At 38.9% G+C, this 19105-nt stretch overlaps 1 protein-coding gene across 2 annotated transcripts in view; it reads left to right on the plus strand.

Moving 5' to 3' along the window:
• map1aa (microtubule-associated protein 1Aa) overlaps positions 1-19105 on the plus strand; it is a 63187-nt gene that overhangs the window by 5615 nt on the left and 38467 nt on the right. Inside the window, exon 1 of one of the 2 annotated variants that reach the window (XM_077519180.1) lies at positions 3324-3443. The exons of the other annotated variant lie outside the window; for it this stretch is intronic. The gene's annotated coding sequence lies outside the window, so the exon portion shown is untranslated. Of the gene's footprint in view, positions 1-3323; positions 3444-19105 lie in introns of those variants that run through there. 2 annotated transcript variants of the gene reach the window in all.

Here is a 19105-nt window from a genome sequence, read left to right on the forward strand (position 1 = left end):
CAAAACACTGACTCATATATAATGGCAGAGAAACATTTTGAAGTGGGCAAATGCAAGGGTGGGCATTAAAATGTAGCAAGTCAGCAAATGTAGTTCCTGGGTGTGACAACATTACCACGTTATTAGTCTGCCTGACTACAACTGATGTAAAGTCAATTTTTGATTATTGATATGTTTTTCCCTCTCTGAGCCAACAGAATGTTTTGTTATGGATTTGTGTTCCACACTCCATGACTTACAGGAATCAGTGTTTCAGTTGATTGCTGCAAGTCCGGATGTCTAGGAGACAGTAAACAAAGATTCTGATCTGAAACGTAAGGGATTGGTTATGAAGAATGTGAGTGATTTGGTTTAGTATACCAAAAGCAATGGCTCTTTGTGCATCTTCCACAGATCATATATGAATGGTATGTTTTAAAAATATACAACACATAGTGTATAGTGGCTGACCTGGGCACATCCAACAGTATGTCTGTCTATTAATAATTCAACAATATTGATCAGTTGTACTCTGTGGAGGCACTGGTCTCCATTAGGAAAGTCTACCTGCCCCCACTATCTTTCATCTGGACCTAAATGCAACACATAAAATACGGTACATGCATTTGGTATACTGCTAAAGTTTGTGCTGTATTTGGAATGAGATTGAGGATTTTATGAATCATCAATCTCTACTGCTGGCATACAATACAGTCTGGGCTGAAAAGTGACATTTCCTCCAACTGATTACAGCGCACGTTTCCATGGACGCTTGTTGCCGGGCAGAATTCCTATAGATATCTATAGTATGGTATACCTTCAGTGGGGGAAACAGTACCTGCCCCCTTCCCACTAATGCCACAAATGGTGATAAAGTAACACTTAACTTGCTCAATTCCATTTAAACATACACATGACATGCTTGGACAGAAGGGTGCGGCAAGCCATGTAGCCGGACAAGGCAGCTGTCTGACATTTACACATATACAGTAGATACTTGAGATGATGCTGCATCTGTACTGCCTCGACCAGTGACATATTTGAATTTCAGTGTCTTCTCTCAGAGTTGCTGCTATGATGCTGCCAAACTTTAGTATGGTGGTGAAAAGCCCTGCATCCAAAACTAGAGCACATTAGCCATGCTGAGTTGGGAATTTCACCCGCAGTTCCTCCTACCCATAGTATTTTTAAGGCCATTATGTCATTTCATTCAAAGTCTCAGATAAGAATGACATGCAATCATCTCACATGTTTTGATGGCATCTTGTAAAATGTGCTTTCATTCTTAGTCACGGGTAGAATATTCTTCTGCTTGTCTCTGGGTAGTCTGGCGTTCTCCCACATTCTAAACTCATGCAATTTAGCTGAATTAAAGTCAGCTGGGATATGCTTCAGCTCACGCACAACCCTAATGAGAACAAACGGTATAGAAAATGGATGGATAATTAATAATGATTTATATTTGAAGTTGGAGTCTGTTCCGCTGGTTTATTTCTGTCCCTCTTCCACCACCAGCTGTTTGACTCACAGCTGCTTGAAAAGTTCCCTTCACAGAACAGACAATCTGAATGCGTCACACGGATGAATCATGTGGAAATCTACACGCACCACTATTTTGGTCTGCCATGGACCACCCAATTTTACTGCATATTATTATTCAGGCCACGAAGAGCTCTTCTATATTGCCCAGGTCAAATTCGACCAATTTTTGACAATTGTCAGCAATAAAAAAAATATGACATGATCCAAAAATACACAAACAAATTAATAAATCAATCAATAAATAACGTAATTCTTTTGGACAGGTATTAGTAGAATTTGACTCATGCGGACTAAAACTGATTGTTAGATTTACCGGAGTATATTAAATGAAGGAAATGAAGGAAAATGGCCCCAAGAACACCGCATTTGCAGAGGCGCCACCCACATACGTTGGTCTTGAAAAGGTCATAGAGGTGAGTAGGTGGCTTAATTGGCACAAGTTTTACCTTGACACTTGCAAGGAGCATAGAGAAGATGCTCACATTCAACTAAATGTGTGATAAATAGCCAACTGGAGCTGGAATCAGCGCTTTTGACATTACTAATTAGCGCCCTTTAAAGGCACGAATCAACACGCAGTAGGCTACTACATTACATTACATTACATTACATTACATTACTATATACATATTGTGTGCGTTTGTGTCTTTAGAAAAAGTTTGTTTTTGCATTCACTTTGTTTTTATGTATAGGCAAAGATAGGCAACTTTATTATTTTATTTATTTTTTTTTTATTTAAAATTGTGTTTTTGAGGGGCTCTAACAGCTATTTAAATTGAGAAAATATGAGTAAATTCTAGTGGTGTGCTCAAAAAATCGATACGGCAATATATCGTTGCGGGCCTCATTACAATACACGTATCGATTCGCAGGCGTCGGAATCGATATTGCCCTTTAAATAGGCAGTTAACGTTTGCCTTTGCAGCTTGCATTGTAACTAAAAAGTAAAAACCAGCAGCGTCTTTGAAGTTAATTGCCTTCAATTAATGCAAAAATAGCTCATCAGTGATTGGACACTGTCTTGCTAAGAAAAATTAAAGCAGAGGAAGAATAACATTTATTTACTTATAAACTTAACATGGCATGTGTCTCAATGTACCAATTTTTCTATATTTTGATTTAAAAAACAATAAAATGTGTTATATGAAAAAAAATGCTGTTTTTATTTCCCCAAATATTTCAAATAAGCACATTTTAGAGCTGTAATTTTAATACTTTGATATTTTTGCTCATATCGGCTCATGCCTATTAATACATTTTCCTGGTGCGTCTGTGAAAACTGCCCCCTGCTCTGCTCTCTAAATGTGCGTGCACATTTAGACCAGGCATGCCGCTTGGTGGTAAACCAGAAGAGCTACAAACAAAAAAACATTTTTGTCATCCAGCATAATAAACATATCCTTTAGGTATACATATGACTGTTATTATAAAATGCAAGTAAATTCATGTAAAATATCGGGATACATATCGCCTTGAAGATCATGTATTGGGATACATATGTATCGCGATACGTATCGTATCGTGACCCCTGTATCGTGATACGTATTGTATCGTGAGGTTGGCGGCAATACCCAGCCGTAGTAAATTCAGTTCTGTGCTTGGTCGCAGCAAGGAATGAATTGAACGTGTACTTTCCGGGACAGCTTACTTGCAATGTGGCAAATAAATATACACGTTCCCTTTTCTCTCATACATTTAATAATGTCAGGCATGCTATGAGCAATTCATAATATAATATGACAATATTTGAGGATCATAATACAACCTCAAACAAAGCTTGGGCTACTAGGGTTTCCGAGCGGTCCGTGAATGTAGCATTGTCAGCGCTGAGCGGAGCAGGCCGATCCTGCGATCTCCTCCGCAGCCAGCAGCATCACCGCCCCTCCCTCTGCTCCATCCACACAGCCGAATCCAGAACGACGGTAAGCCACCCCACCGCTTCTTTTCGGCTGCCAATCTTGGACGCTCGGACACTTTTGGCTCGGGTTTTATGATGAATGGGCGAATGATTCGACGCAGCGGTCGTTCGAAGGTTCATTTTCAAACATCGCGTCGGTCACGGTCGGTGTATGCAGATTGGTGTCACTCTGGAGGAATCTGACTGTACTATCAGAGGCTCGTTTAAGGAGGCCGTGTGTGATTAAGTAAGTATTAAGTAACATGATGGATGATGACGTAGCCGGCCATTTCACTGCCTGCAGAAACAATCACACGCCATTAAAGAAAAAAAAAATGCTATGCTTTAAAAAACAACACAGCTAGACGCCTTGGCAACGTAGTATTTTAGAATAATGTGATGCGATGGTTTAGTTTTATGATTAAATTAAACCAATCCAGGTGTTTAACCAGATTACACATACAGTAGTGTACCTGTAGTGCAAATAGACGGCCAGGGTTGTGTGTTACCATGCACAACTAACTGCTACTATCATTTCAGTTCAGTTAATTTGGGTGACCTAATTTATAGTTAAAGCAATATCTTCTGACCGGAATGCACCATCTGAGATAGTGAGTCTGATGAGTCCCTGATCTGGGCAAGCCACAACATTTAGTCATCAGTGTCAAATCTGTGCTGCGATGTGCTTAAACGTCACTCTTCAAATGACCCTGAAATTATGCAACAGGCTAGACAAAAAGTCCCCGAAATAGAAAGCTGAACTGATGATGTTTTAATCCAGAAACATATAAGGCGAGTGGGGTGGGGCTGCATTTTATTGTGTAATATTGTGTTTCTGAGACCAACGTTTTTAGGTAATCACAATAGTGACGTCATCTCACCATATTTTCACTGAGTAAAATATCTTAATAAAGTAAATCAAATTGGTTTTGACAATGGGATGAATTACATCATTAATAGATAGTGTATGCCAGACTTGCCAGTTATTATGACCAATTTATAGTGAAGAGATGAATCATTAACTGTTTTTGGAAAGCATTTATGGTAAACATAATTGAATAATGTTTTGGTCATTTTCATCTTAACTCTTTCACTCCCAGCCATTTTCACAGAAACAATCCCATTCGCTCCCGGCTGTTTTACTGAATTTTGACTGATTTTGCAAGGCCCACAGAATATTGTGTTCTATTGCTATAAAAACACAGAACCTATCAAAAAAAGATTAAAGTCTCTCATCAGGAAAAAAAAAAGTATGTTTCTATCTGTTTCCGTTTTGCAGCAATTAGCATTAGAAGAGAGCTAAGTTTCATCAGTTTTCACAAATTATTTAAAATTGGAAGTAATTTAGCTTTTTTTCTAGATGTCCCTGGTTTATCGCTTTTGCTCTGCTGCGACCTGCTGGCCGTTTGTGTAATAACTACCTTTTCTGCAACCGTTCTTTGCAGTTGAGAGGCTGCATCAAAACCTTCTGTATTTAGCATTAAAAAAAAAAAAAAAACACACACAAAAAAAACGTATAAATACGTCTTTGGGACACGTTTTTAAAAACGTATTTATACGTTATTGGGAGCAAATGAGTTAAGGAATTTCTAGAGATCAATTTTGATGCCAGTTGCAATCTCAGATCCCCATCAGTATGTACTTTTTGTATAAAACCAATATTTCCTTATAAATGGACAAGTACAATAATAATGGAGGTACGTGCATATTGTTCTTGTAACAAAATTAGTTTAAATATTATTTTTTATCTTTCTTTCAAGGCACTGTGGCTGATATTGAGGACACTTTCAATGTTCTTTACAATACAATAACCACTAGTCTAAACATGGCATTCTGATTAACATTGCATTTGTAAAATATGAACTAAGCAGCAAAAGCCACCAGTTGTTATTCCTCTCAGGTTGTGGCCATTTTGCCACTTGACTGAAAATGACATCACAGTTGCTCAGGTAACGACCCATCATGGCTCATCTTGTGAACATCACATGACCAAAGTCACAAACTCAGATAACAGGTGAGCTGTGATTGGTCCTTACCTGAGCCCTGAGCAACTGTGAAAGAGGTAACCCGAGGGTGTTATTCGGGTTTTTAAAGTGTGCATGTGTAACGTTTGCCAGCTCGTGCGGTTCAAAAGCATGTTAATCAGAGCTCAAGCCTCAAGAGCCTGAAGCGTAGTGAGTTAGCCTGTGAGTCATAGCCTGGACTTTTAGCCTGCTGGTTAGCACTAACTCAACGCATAGGGTGGCATAGCAGCATGAGTTCAAGCCTTGGGCAGGACTCCACCGGATGACCACCGTCAAATGCGTTCCAAAATACAATTAGTTCCGCAGTATCTGTGTGACAAGAGTGACTTTGGACGCACTACACTAATGTGTGAAAAATTAATGAAGGTTAATGCATATGCCGCACTGCTACACCATAAATACATGTTTACGGAACTGCCTGTGGAGCATAAGATGTAAACAACTTTGTATATTACACTACATTGCTTGTGCACATTCCTTGAAAACTGGTTGTACTACCAGATCCTTTGAAAATTGTTCCACTCGATATTTGTGTTTGTATGTTTACTTATAATTTATCCATTCAAATGATTTTCTACATTAAACAATGTTTTACAAATGGATAAAAATAGAGAAAATTGCTATGATTTTCATATACAAACGCAATTCCAGTGAAGTTGGGACATTGTGTTAAACATAAATAAAAACAGAATACAATGATTTGCAAATCATGTTCACCCTATATTAACCGGTAATTGAGTACAGTGTTCCCTCGCTATGATGCGGTTCACACGGCCTCAAGATATTTAACTCATTCACTGCCTTTGACAAGTATACTTGTCAATTGTATTTTTTAGAGCGGTGCTAAATGGGGGCGAATCTGAGCATGCTCCACTGTAAATATGAAACTTGGAAACAACTTTACTGATGCCCAACCACCGGTAGATAACATCATTGCCCCATTTTATAGGAAATAAACACAGTTTCAGAGTCCATGGGAGAAATGGCTGTATTTTGGCAAACCTACATTTTTCTGCTGTCAATTATAAAAGAACGGGACGGGACAAAAAGTAGGGAGTCTATTCTGTTATTTGGTAGATTCGGTTTATATATAATTATTGAATGGAATATCACGTGAGTATTGGAAATGTAAAAAATTTCTATAATGACTGGCAGTGAATGAGTTTAATGTACAAACTGATAAACTTTATTGTTTGTAGCAAACAATTATAAACTTAGAATTTTATGGCTGCAACACATTCCAAAAAAGCTGGGATAGGTGGTACAAAAGACTGAGGAAGTTGAGGAATGCTCATCAAACACTTGTTTGTAACATTTTATGTAACTTTTGAGGCATGTTTCCAGAAAATTGTGTTTTGCATTTGACTTTTCTCACTGTATAGTGTATATTTTCAATAGATAGTGATAGTAATAGTCTAGATCAGGGGTCTCCAAGTTCGGTCCTCGAGAGCCCCTATCCAGCCTGTTTTCCATGTTTCTCTCCACTAACACACCTGATTCATGATCAGGATCGTTATCAGGCTTCTGCAAAGCTTGCTGATTAGCTGATCATTAGATTCAGCTGTGCTGGAGGACAGAGACATGGAAAACAGGCTGGATAGGGGCTCTCGAGGACCGAACTTGGAGACCCCTGGTCTAGATTATAACCAATACCGCGGTTACTATGTCAGTCCGTCAAATTTTCACAACAGCTGTAATAATGCTGTTATCCTTGTTCGCCAAAACACGTCTTCACTGTTCATACGCCACTCAAGTGAAAGTAGCAAGTACAAATCACCAAGATATCACGGTAACATGTGTTGAAGGACGTGGACATTTTACAGCATCCATACTTGCACCTGCATTCACAGATTCATAAATCACCTTGAGTTACAATGTTGCATGTGCGCAATGCTATGGGTCCACTGTCAGGGTTAATTTATGTGTTGGCTCAAGGAAAACTAGCACATTGAAGAACCAGGGATTTAAAAATCTACCCATAAATGAGAAAAAAGATCACACATTCCGTAAAATTAGATCTATTGAGCATGGTAGTGCTGTGAGCCGTGATTGGTGGTTCTCTCTGTGGACGGAAGAGGAAGCTGACAGATGACCAACGAATTCCTATACTGTTCTTCGAATAATATTATTGGGTTGAGATCAGATGATATTGTGAGCCTGTCAACTAGAGTGTGGCTCTCTGCTTAAAGGACTTGACGGTTCCCCTCATCTCTGTTGGGCATCTGGAGTTCATCCCAGTTGATTTGGCATGAGACAGGGTACACCCTGGACACGTCACCAAATAACTGCAGGGCATCCCGCCTACTGTAGCAAATGCCCTTTTTTTCACTGCATGGTTTGCTCACAAGTAACCCTTTTTATTAGCATTAGCTGGTTAGTTGGGATTCATGCACATCATGACTAAAAATAAAGATACATGCTAACGTTAGCTTACCTACTTATGACCAAACTTAAACACACATGCTAATGTTAGCTTACCCACTTTCTGTGGCTTAGAATATATTCCATGTTCCTCAGTCACTTGACTGATGCTTTTAATGTAGGCTACTGTTAATATTGCAATTTCCCATAGTACAAATTTAAATAATTGCAAAACTGACCGCTCCAAACTGAGTCGCTTCAAGCTGAGCAGTTCCACAGTACTGTGTGCGGTGGAACTGCAGCCTACAAATCACAATGTCATACTTTTAGTTAATATATTCACATTATTTTCCCTTCTGGACCCAGCAATAGTTATGATTGAAGTTCTAATTAGTTATAATCAAATTGTTAAAAGAGACCCCCAAGTGATGTTAATGTATTGTTCCCTATTAATCCCCCCCCCCCCCCCCCCCCCCCCCCCGAATTTAAACAAACAAACAAACAAACAAAAAATGTAACAGATCAGTTGTGACTTCCTTTATGCAGTTGTATGAGTCAGTGGCTCTCATCTGATGTTGTTTTCAGTGGAAATGTGGAACCCGTTATGTGTTACAGTGTTTCTGTTGTGTATTTATATTAGTTTAGCTTTCTGGGGCATCACCCTGTGGAATCATGTACAGTGCCAATCCGTATAGGAAATTTAGTCTTGGAGATTCACAATTAAATAGCTGAGAAAAGGTGACATTTCAGCATGTGAGGCTGCGGTTTGGGATTATGTGGGCCGTGGATGTGCTGCTGCCAGCTCAGAGGATGGAGGCAGCAAACCACTCCGCATCATGCTCCACAAAGCACAAATGTGTAGGCTTCTTTAGCGTTTGATTGATTCCTTCAAACACCCCCGCACTGTTAGACATCTCGCTTACATTTTTCAGGTAGAAGGAAGCGTTTCTTCTGCTTCACTTTCATCTGAGAGATTCACTGAAACAAGAAGATAAGATACTCAGAATCACAATCATCTGTATTCCCCAAGTATATAGAAAAACAAAAGAGGCATTCAAGTATTGCAGAATGAGCGCAATAACACAAAAAGAACATTTAGGTCGTGACACATAAGTACAGTCTTTACGTAATGTAATGTGCCATTGGAGCTGTAGTAATTATTAGACAATGATACATAAGTCCTTGAGCACTTGAAGTGTCCATAGGTGTGGAATATTCATCAACAGCAGTTATACAAATATGTAGAGAGTTGAAGCTACAATAATCACTATTACAATATTGTCGCACAGGGATGTGAGTCAACTGTTAAAGTTAATGGCAAGGGGGAAGAAGCTATTGCAATCTCGGCTGTTTTTTTCTCTCTGTACATAGCTTGCTAGCGTCTACCTGAGAAAAGGAGGTGGTGACTAGGATGTGAAGGGTTCAAGAGAATTTTGCCTGCCCTTGTCTTGGTTCTTGCAGCAAGTTCCCGAGAATTAGAAGGGGGATTAGGGGGTGAGCTGGTCTTGAACCAGAGACTTGCTGCTTAAAGTCAAAGCATACTAACCACTATACTATTTGTTCAGTTAGGCTCAATAAATGCAAAAGTTTTACTTGTAGTTTACACAAGTGTCAGCCAACAGATTTTTAAGACAGACAATCGTCATTGCACTTTGGCATTGCAAATGTGAAGGTTAATTGATTACTTTGAATTTATTTGGACAGAAAGGTTACTGATAAAAGCTACTTTAGTCACTATCCCATGGAGGTCTCAGAGAAAGTGGGCGTGTGTTTAGTCTGCAGAGGCGGTGTGGGGGTGCGTCCGCACCTCATGACATCATAAAGTCAGCTATCACTTGTTTTCTTAGGTTGGGAGGGGCTGGTGCTTGGAGAGCAGAATAACCTAGAATTTCTCATAGAGGGGCGAATGGAGAAACACACCACTTGGTCATGTTTTTGGTGAGGAATTAGCATTTTAACACGACTAAAAGCTCCAAAACGTTGATTTTTCATGTTGCTGTCCCTTTAATGCAGGTGCTTTTACCAACATCCTGGAATTTTTAAACCCTAAATATGTATTGAAGATTTGTTCAATCCCCTTGAAGTCAAGGGCTGAAGTGGAAAAAAAATGTTAATATATTTTCTCTCATTGGTTACTCAAATGACTACATATTGCTGGCATTGTGCCAAATCTTTGTATGTCCAAAATCGTCTTTTCAGGAGACTCCAAAACCGGAAAGTCTGCTCAACCAATTAAATTGCATCATCAAAGAGAGCAAACCATTGTCAGCACTTTAGGTTGGTCAAAATAATATGTCTGTTAGTTAAATTAATGTAGCTTTTTCTGAACAAACTGAGATCAGAAATTTTTTGATGGAACAGGAAAACGTTTTTTTTTCACCAGCATTTACCATTTACAACACTGAAATAATTGCCACTGTTTGTATGTTTTTTAATATTACCAGAATATTTACGTTAGAAATCGTTTGATATCTAAATATTTACGATCAACAAATCCAATAACACAGAAAATGTTCTATTTGTATATTTTGGGTAAAATGAAATCCTGTCTTTTTTTTTTTTTTTTTTTTTTAACTAACATCATCACTTCGCAAAAATAAGCTGAGCGGAACCATTCTTTTGAGCCTCATCTCCTAAATCCAGGAGGCCTTCCACCAGATCCAGTTAATTATGATAAGAAAAGCAATAAAGAATATTAGATTGCATCAAAGCTGTGTTGACCACTTTATCTCCCCATTGTAGGCGAAACGTACCATTCATTCAGTCTGACACCAAATAATATTTGTCGTCATTGTTTCATTTTATTGCCTTATTGCTAATGAGACAAACCTTCTCCCAATCCATCATTAGTGTGTGGTTTTGAGCCAGATGATTAAACAGTGCTTTTGTTTCCATGATGACGGTAGGAAAAAAAAGTGTTGGCAAAGAAGAGGCTGTACAAGAGATTATTCTTGCTAACGATTACAGTTGGAGGGCTGTGAGGCGTTTTATAGGCTTCTCAGACAAGCAAAGCCTTGATGTCATTTGGCAAATGTAGCTGAGCTTTACGACGACATTGATGTGATAGTAATCTTGGCAACGCTCCCACTTTTTGTTATGAGCGGTTATTTTTGGGGGACAGCTTGCAGGGTATTAAATATACACACATAGTTGGTTCAATTATACGCATGTTTTTGGTATGTGGGAGGAAATTGAGTGCCCAGACAAAACCCATGCTGGCAGGGGGGAGAACATGCAAACTCCACACATTAAGGCCAGAGCCCGATTCAAACCCACAACCTCTCAACTGTGAGGTGGATGTGCTAAGCAGTCGGACACAATGTCGGCCAAAATAGACTATGACTCATTAACTCATTCACTGCCAGCCATTTCAGAGAAACAACATTTTCAATATGAACATGATATTATGTCAACGCCGTTGTTTTATAATTGACAGTAGAAAAATGTAGGTTCCACAAAATGCAGCCATTGTTTCTATGGACTCTCAAACTGTGTTTATTTTGTATAAAATGGGACAATGATATCATCTACTGGTGGTTGTGCATCAGTAAAGTTGTTTCCAATTTTGACATTTACAGTGGAGCATAATCAGATTCTCCCCCATCTCGCCCTGTTGCAAAAGAAAAAAAAATGTAATTAACAAGTATACTTGTCAATTTGAATGATTAATTGAAACTTGGTTTACAAAGCTTTTTATTATACTTCAATCAATTCCACACAGAGGTGTGCCCACAAGGGCCTGGAAGGAAACCAAATTGGGGAAGAGTGCATGTTACAAATCGTGCTGAAATTTGTAAACATAAATCATGACTGAGTTTTTCAGGGAATTTGCTGACATAATTTTACATACAGACTTATTACATATTTGGCAGAATTGTTGCCCATGCCATTGTAATATTTGAGAATACACAGCGACAAATGACAAAAATTAACATGCCGACCAACATTAACTTGGTCTTGGTCCATCAATCACATGGTTAAACGTAAATACTGGAGACTTCATTCGACTCCTTTGTTGTTTTGTAGCTGACTCACTGACTGATGTGTTCAATGGACTACTGTATTTTTAAAGTGGAAAACCAACTGTACATCCTGGTCGGGAAACACCAGCCAGATTAGGGCATGTGAACCATCAAAGCATTTTAATTTTCTTTATGTGGCCTTTGAGACATAACATCCATGATAAGTTATCAATAAACTTCCTTTTTTTTTTTTTTTTCATTCGGTAGTCTTACCGATTCAACGTCTTGTCATCATTGCTCTTTTTTTTTTTTTTTTTTTTGTGTGTATGTGTGCGTGCGTTTGCGTGCGTGCGTTTGCGTGCGTGCGCGTGCGTGCGTGCGTGCAAATACGTATAAATTTATACTCATTCATTCACCTAAAACCTTATAAATATCCCATTACCCTTCGCCTTAACCAGGTACTTCAGAATCTTGCCAGAGTCGTGAGGTTTAAATGGTCAGGAGACCAGAGAAAAGGTCAGAAAAAAAAAGAAATAAAGAGAAAAGAAAGGTAAATCAAAGTGAAATCCAGCACCGACCAAACACTTCCTGCCTTCCCCATGATTACAAAATCAAAGTCTTACGCCAACCCCGGAAGCCTCTAAATTCCAGCAAATTTAGCGAGATCTCAAGAGCCCAGAGGAAAAACTAAAGAGAGGAAGGAGGGAAGGATCGATAAGGCAGAGCGAGATCCATAGAAGCCAGTACATCCAATCCATCAAGGTGAAGTCCAGCACCAACAAGACCCCTCCTGCGTGGTTACAAAACCAGAGTCTTATGCCAACCCCAGAAACCTCATACTTCTAATAAATTAAGATCTCAAGTGACCAGAGGAAAAACTAAAGAGAGGAAGGAGGGAAGGATAGATAAAGCAAAGTGAGAACCACAGACACCAGCACCAACTGATTCAAGGGGCTGTGGGAGGGAGAGGGTACTTCTGTTGAGTTTCATCAATAAACTTCCTTGTCACGGGCCACACCAAATGGCAAATAATCTTTTAACCCGTAGGCAGTATTGTGACCTGTTTTGGGCTTTTTGGTGGCTCTGACCAAGTTATTTCAAAATAAGATACCGCCTACAGGTTCACACAAAATTATTAAATCAAATTTCCCGCCGTGGTAATATGACCTCATTTAAACAAGAAAATACAATAACAACTAGAGCTGCGAGCAGCTATAAAGGGCCCTCGCAACCCGGGCCACGTTGGGGTATTTGCACGTCGGGGTCCTGGCATGTTGGGGTACTGTCAAATAGGAAACCATCTAAATTGTAAACGTTTTTGCCCGGCTTTGTGTTTGTAAAGTTTCATGGAAAGGCCAAAAATGATGCACAATTAACAAAATAAAATCAAAATGGATTGTCACATGGCTATATAGAATACTTTTTGAATATATTAGGCATGCCTGCCAATATTGACACATCTAGCTGAATCATATAATCGGAAAGACTTCACAAAAATGTCTAGAGGGCGCTATTGAGCAATTTATTACAAATTGCACAACAAACCTCTAAATAAAATATTCATGTTCCAGACAGGTCTGGTGTGTGTGCAAAGTTTTGTGAGTTTTCGCCCATATTTAGACTCTCAAAAAAGCATTTTTCTTCACAAACAATGCATGGCTACAGCAAAGGCGTGTGACAAAATAAAAAAATTCAATAACTTTTCATCTTAAATATCTTAAGATGAAACACGCCAAAGAATGAAGACGATCTGATAAGTTCTGTTGAAAATATGACCCCCATAAAAAATGGCAGACTTCCTGTTTGATTCAGCATATGGCTTTAGAAACCTTTTTGTAATTCTTAGGCTGATAGGTATCCCAATTTTTACAAATCTAGCTGAATCATAAAATACAAAACATTTCCAAAAGCTTCATAAAAATGTCTAGAGGGTGCTATTGAACCATTTATTGCAAATTGAATAAGAAATCTCTAAAATATTCATGCTTATGACAAGCCTGATGTGTGTGTAAAGTTTCATGAGTTTTTGCACGTTTAGACCAAAAAAAAGCAGCATTTTACTTGGCAAACAATGCATCGCCATGACAACGGCGTGCGACAAAATAAATAACTTTCGATAACTTTGCATCTTAAACATCTTAAGATGAAGCACACCAAGTTTGAAGACAGTCGGATAAATTTTGTAGGAGGAGTTCGTTAAAATATGACCCCTAAAAAAGGCCACAAAAATGGCTACAAATCCCAACGTAAATCAAAATGGCGGACTTCCTGTTTGGTTTAGCAGATGGCTCCAAGAGACTTTTTTGTACATCGTGGGCTCTTATGTATGCCTCTAAATTATCATAGCGCTAGGTGAAACGTACAACCGGGAATTCTTCGTTAAAGAGGAGTTTTTTAGCTAAAAATGTGTTGCCCGGGCCCTGGGGGACTTCCTGTTGGGTTTAGCACAGGGCACCAAGAGACTTTTTTGTCCATCTTGGGCTGTTACATATGTCTACAAATTTTCGTAGCTCTAGCTGCTTCGTACAACTGGAAATGCTTCATTAAGAAGGATTTTCTTCCTTTGCAAAAAGTGCATGCCACGACAACAGCGTGCGACGAAATGAAAAGCTTTCAATAACTTTTCATCTTCAACATCTTAAGATGAATCACACCAAGTTTGAAGATGATCGGATAAACAGTGTAGGAGGAGTTCGTTAAAATAAGACCCCTATGAAATGGCCAAAAAAATGGCAACACGTTCCAAAGTAAATCAAAATGGTGGACCTCCTGTTAGGTTTAGCATATGGTTCAAAAAGAGTTTTTTGTACCTTGAGGGCTGTTACATATGTCTTCAAATTTTTGTAACTCTAGGTGAAACGTACAGCCGGGAATGCTTCTTTAAGTAAGAATTTTGAAACGCAAAATTTGATGCCCCGCCTCTGGCGGACTTCCTGTTGGGTTTAGCATATGGCACCAACAGACTTTTTTGTAGATCATAGTCTGTTACATATGTGTACCAATTTTCGTAGCTCTAGGTTAAACGTACAACCGGCAATACTACGTTTAGTAAGAGTTTTGAAACTCTAAATTTGATGCCTCACCCCCGTCATATAGTAGGTCAAAATTTTTTGATTTTTTACCATGATGTTGTCCCAGGTGTTGAGATGGTACAGCCCAAGTTTGAAGTCAATCGGGTTAACCGTTTAGGAGAAGCGGGCAATAGTATGATCCATGTAAATGTGCAAAACTGGGCCAAAATTGGACATTCAGATGATCATACCTCACTGTCTGTCTATTTTAGGGTACACACATCAAAGAGGTTTTTGTTCATCGGGATGTGCTACAGGTGCCACACAATTTTCATAGCCGTCGGACAATCGTAGCGGGACAGGGATCCGTTTAACCTATGTAGGTGGCGCTATGGAGCCATTTTTCTGTTATCACCTACGGCGACTTTAAAATATCAAATTTTTCGCCAGGCCTGACGTGTGTGTAAAGTTTGGTGAGTTTTCGTTCACGTTTAGTGTCTCAAAAATGTGATTGTTTGCGGAAAAGAATAATAACAAAGAAAAAGAAGAATAACTAGAGCTGCGAGCAGCTATAAAGGGCCCTCGCAACCTGGGCCACATTGGGGTACTTGCACGTCAGGGTACTGGCACGTTGGGGAACTGTCAAATCGGACAAGGACCATCTAAAATGTTTTTGACAAGCTTTGTTAGTGTAAAAGTCCAAAGATGGTGTGCAATTCCCAAAATAAATTCAAAATGGCGGACTTCCTTTTAGGTTTAGCATACGGCTACAGAATACTTTTTGTAGGTCTTAAGCTAATAGGTATGCCTCCCAGTTTTCACAAATCTAGGTCAAGTCATCTTTAGTTGTGTATCGCTTGAATCATACAATTGGAAATGCTCCATAAAAATGCATAGAGGGCGCTATTGAGCACAACGTTGGGTTACTTGCACGTCAGGGTACTGGCACGTTGGGGCACTGTTACATGGAACAAGGACCATTTAAAATGTTAGTTTTTTCCATGCCTTGTCTGTGCAAAGTTTAATGAAAGAGGCCAAAAATGATGTATAATTCCCAAAATAAAATCAAAATAGCGGACTTCCTCTTTGGTTTGGCAAATGGCTACATAATACTTTTTTGTAGGTATTAGGCTGATAGGGGTCTGTCCTAATTGTCACAAATCTAGCAGAATCATACAATCGGAAATACTTCATAAAAATGTCTAGAGGGCGCTATTTATTGCAAATTGCACAATAAATCTCTAAAAATTCATGTTCATGACAAGTCTGATGTGTTTGCAAAGTTTCATGAGTTTTCACACATTGCACAATAAATCTCTAAAAATTCATGTTCATGACAAGTCTGATGTGTTTGCAAAGTTTCATAAGTTTTCACACATGTATAGATAAAAAAACAAAGCAGCACTTCACTTGGCAAACTGCATCGCTATAGCAGCAGCGTGCGACAAAATAAAAAACTTTTGATAACTTTGCATCTTAAACATCTTAAGATGAAACACACCAAGTTTGAAGACGGTTGGATGAACTTTGTACGAGGAGTTCGTTAAAATATGACAACTGAAAAAGGCCACAAAAAATGGCAACAAATCCCATCGTAAATCAAAATGGCAGACTTCCTGTTTGGTTTATCACATGGTTCCAAGAGACTTTTTTGTACATCGTGGGCTCTTATGTATGCCTGCAAATTATCATCGCGCTAGGTGAAACGTACAACCGGGAATGCTTCGTTAAAGAGGAGTTTTCTAGCTCAAAATGTGATGCCCGGCCCCTGGGGGACTTCCTGTTGGGTTTAGCACATGGCACCAAGAGACTTTTTTGTACACTGTGGGCTGTTACATATGTCTACAATTTTTTGTAGCTCTAGCTACTTCGTACAACTGGGAATGCTTCATTAAGAGGGATTTTTTTCCTTTGCAAAAAGTGCATGCCACGACAACAGCGTGCGACGAAATAAAGAGCTTTCAATAACTTTTCATCCTCAACATCTTAAGATGAGTCACACCAAGTTTGAAGATGATCGGATAAACTCTGTAGGAGGAGTTCGTTAAAATATGACCCCTATGAAATGGCCCAAAAAATGGCAACACATTCCAAAGTAAATAAAAATGGCGGACATCCTGTTAGGTTTAGCATATGGTTCAAAAAGAGTTTTTTGTACCTCGAGGGCTGTTATATACCTCTACAAATTTTGGTAACTCTAGGTGAAACGTACAGCCGGGTATGCTTTGTTAAAGAGGAGTTTTTTAGCTTAAAATGTGATGCCCGGCCCCTGGGGGACTTCCTGTTGGGTTTAGCACAGGGCACCAAGAGACTTTTTTGTACATCTTGGGCTGTTACATATGTCTACAAATTTTCGTAGCTCTAGCTGCTTCGTACAACTGGCAATGCTTCTTTAAGGATATTTTTTTTCCTTTGCAAACAGTGCATGCCATGACAACAGCGTGCGACGAAATACAAAGCTTTCAATAACTTTTCATCTTCAACATCTTAAGATGAATCACACCAAGTTTGAAGATGATCGGATAAACACTGTAGGAGGAGTTCGTTAAAATAAGACCCCAATGAAATGGCCAAAAAAATGGCAACACGTTCCAAAATAAATCAAAATGGCGGACTTCCTGTGAGGTTTAGCATATGGTTCAAAAAGAGTTTTTTGTAGGTCATAGCCTGTTACATATGTGTACAAATTTTCGTAGCTCTAGATTAAACGTACAACCGGCAATGCTTCATGAAGTAAGAATTTTTAAACTCTAAATTTGATGCGTCGCCGACGTCATATAGTATATCAAAAACTTTAGATTTTTTACAATGATGTTGTCCCAGGTGTTGAGATGGTCCATCCCAAGTTTGAAGTTAATCGGGTTAACCGTGTAGGAGAAGCGGGCAAAAGTATGACCCCTGTAAATGTGCAAAACTGGGCCAAAATTGGACAGTCAGATGATCATACCTCACTTTCTGTCTATTTTAGGGTACACACATCAAAGAGGTTTTTGTTCATCTGGATGTGCTACGGGTGCCACACAATTTTCGTCGCCATAGGACAATCGTAGCGGGACAGGGATCCGTTTAACCTATGTAGGTGGCGCTATGGAGCCATTTTTCTGTTATCATGTATGGCGACTTTAAAATATCAAATTTTTCGCCAGGCCTGATGTGCGTGTAAAGTTTGGTGAGTTTTCGTTCACGTTTAGCGTCTCAAAAATGCGATTGTTTGCGGAGAAGAATAATAATAAGAATAATAATAAGAAGAATTCCTACAAAAACAATAGGGCCTCGCAGCGGCACCGCCGCCGCCGCTGCTCGGGCCCTAAAAAGAAGAAGAAGAAGAATAATAACTAGAGCTGCGAGCAGCTATAAAGGGCCCTCGCAACCCGGGCCACGTTGGGGTATTTGCACGTCGGGGTACTGGCATGTTGGGGTACTGTCAAATAGGAAACCATCTAAATTGTAAACGTTTTTGCCATGCTTTGTGTTTTTAAAGTTTCATGGAAAGGCCAAAAACGATGCACAATTAACAAAATAAAATCAAAATGGATTGGCACATGGCTATATAGAATACTTTTTGAATATATTCGGCATGCCTGCCAATATTCACACATCTAGCTGAATCATATAATCGGAAATACTTCATAAAAATGTCTAGAGGGCGCTATTGAGCCATTTATTACAAATTGCACAACAAATCTCTAAATAAAATATTCATGTTCCAGACAGGTCTGGTGTGTGTGCAAAGTTTTGTTGAGTTTTCACCCATATTTAGACTCTCAAAAAAGCATTTTTCTTCACAAACAATGCATGGCTACAGCAAAGGAGTGTGACAAAATAAAAAAAATTCAATAACTTTTCATCTTAAATATCTTAAGATGAAACACGCCAAAGAATGAAGACGATCTGATAAGTTCTGTTGAAAATATGACCCCTATAAAAGGCCCCAAAAAATGGCTACAAATACCAAAGTAAATCAAAATGGCAGACTTCCTTTTTGATTCAGCATATGGCTTTAGAAACCTTTTTGTAAGTCTTAGGCTGATAGGTATCCCAATTTTTACAAATCTAGCTGAATCATAAAACACAAAACATTTGCAAAAGCTTCATAAAAATGTCTAGAGGGCGCTATTGAACCATTTATTGCAAATTGAATAAGAAATCTCTAAAATATTCATGCTGATGACAAGCCTGATGTGTGTGTAAAGTTTCATGAGTTTTTGCACATGTTTAGACCAAAACAAAAAAGCAGCATTTTACTTGGCAAACAATGCATCGCCATGACAACGGCGTGCGACAAAATAAATAACTTTCGATAACTTTGCATCTTAAACATCTTAAGAT

This window comes from Festucalex cinctus, chromosome 4 (genome assembly GCF_051991245.1).
Source record: "Festucalex cinctus isolate MCC-2025b chromosome 4, RoL_Fcin_1.0, whole genome shotgun sequence".
NCBI classification, from domain to species: Eukaryota; Metazoa; Chordata; class Actinopteri; order Syngnathiformes; family Syngnathidae; genus Festucalex; species Festucalex cinctus.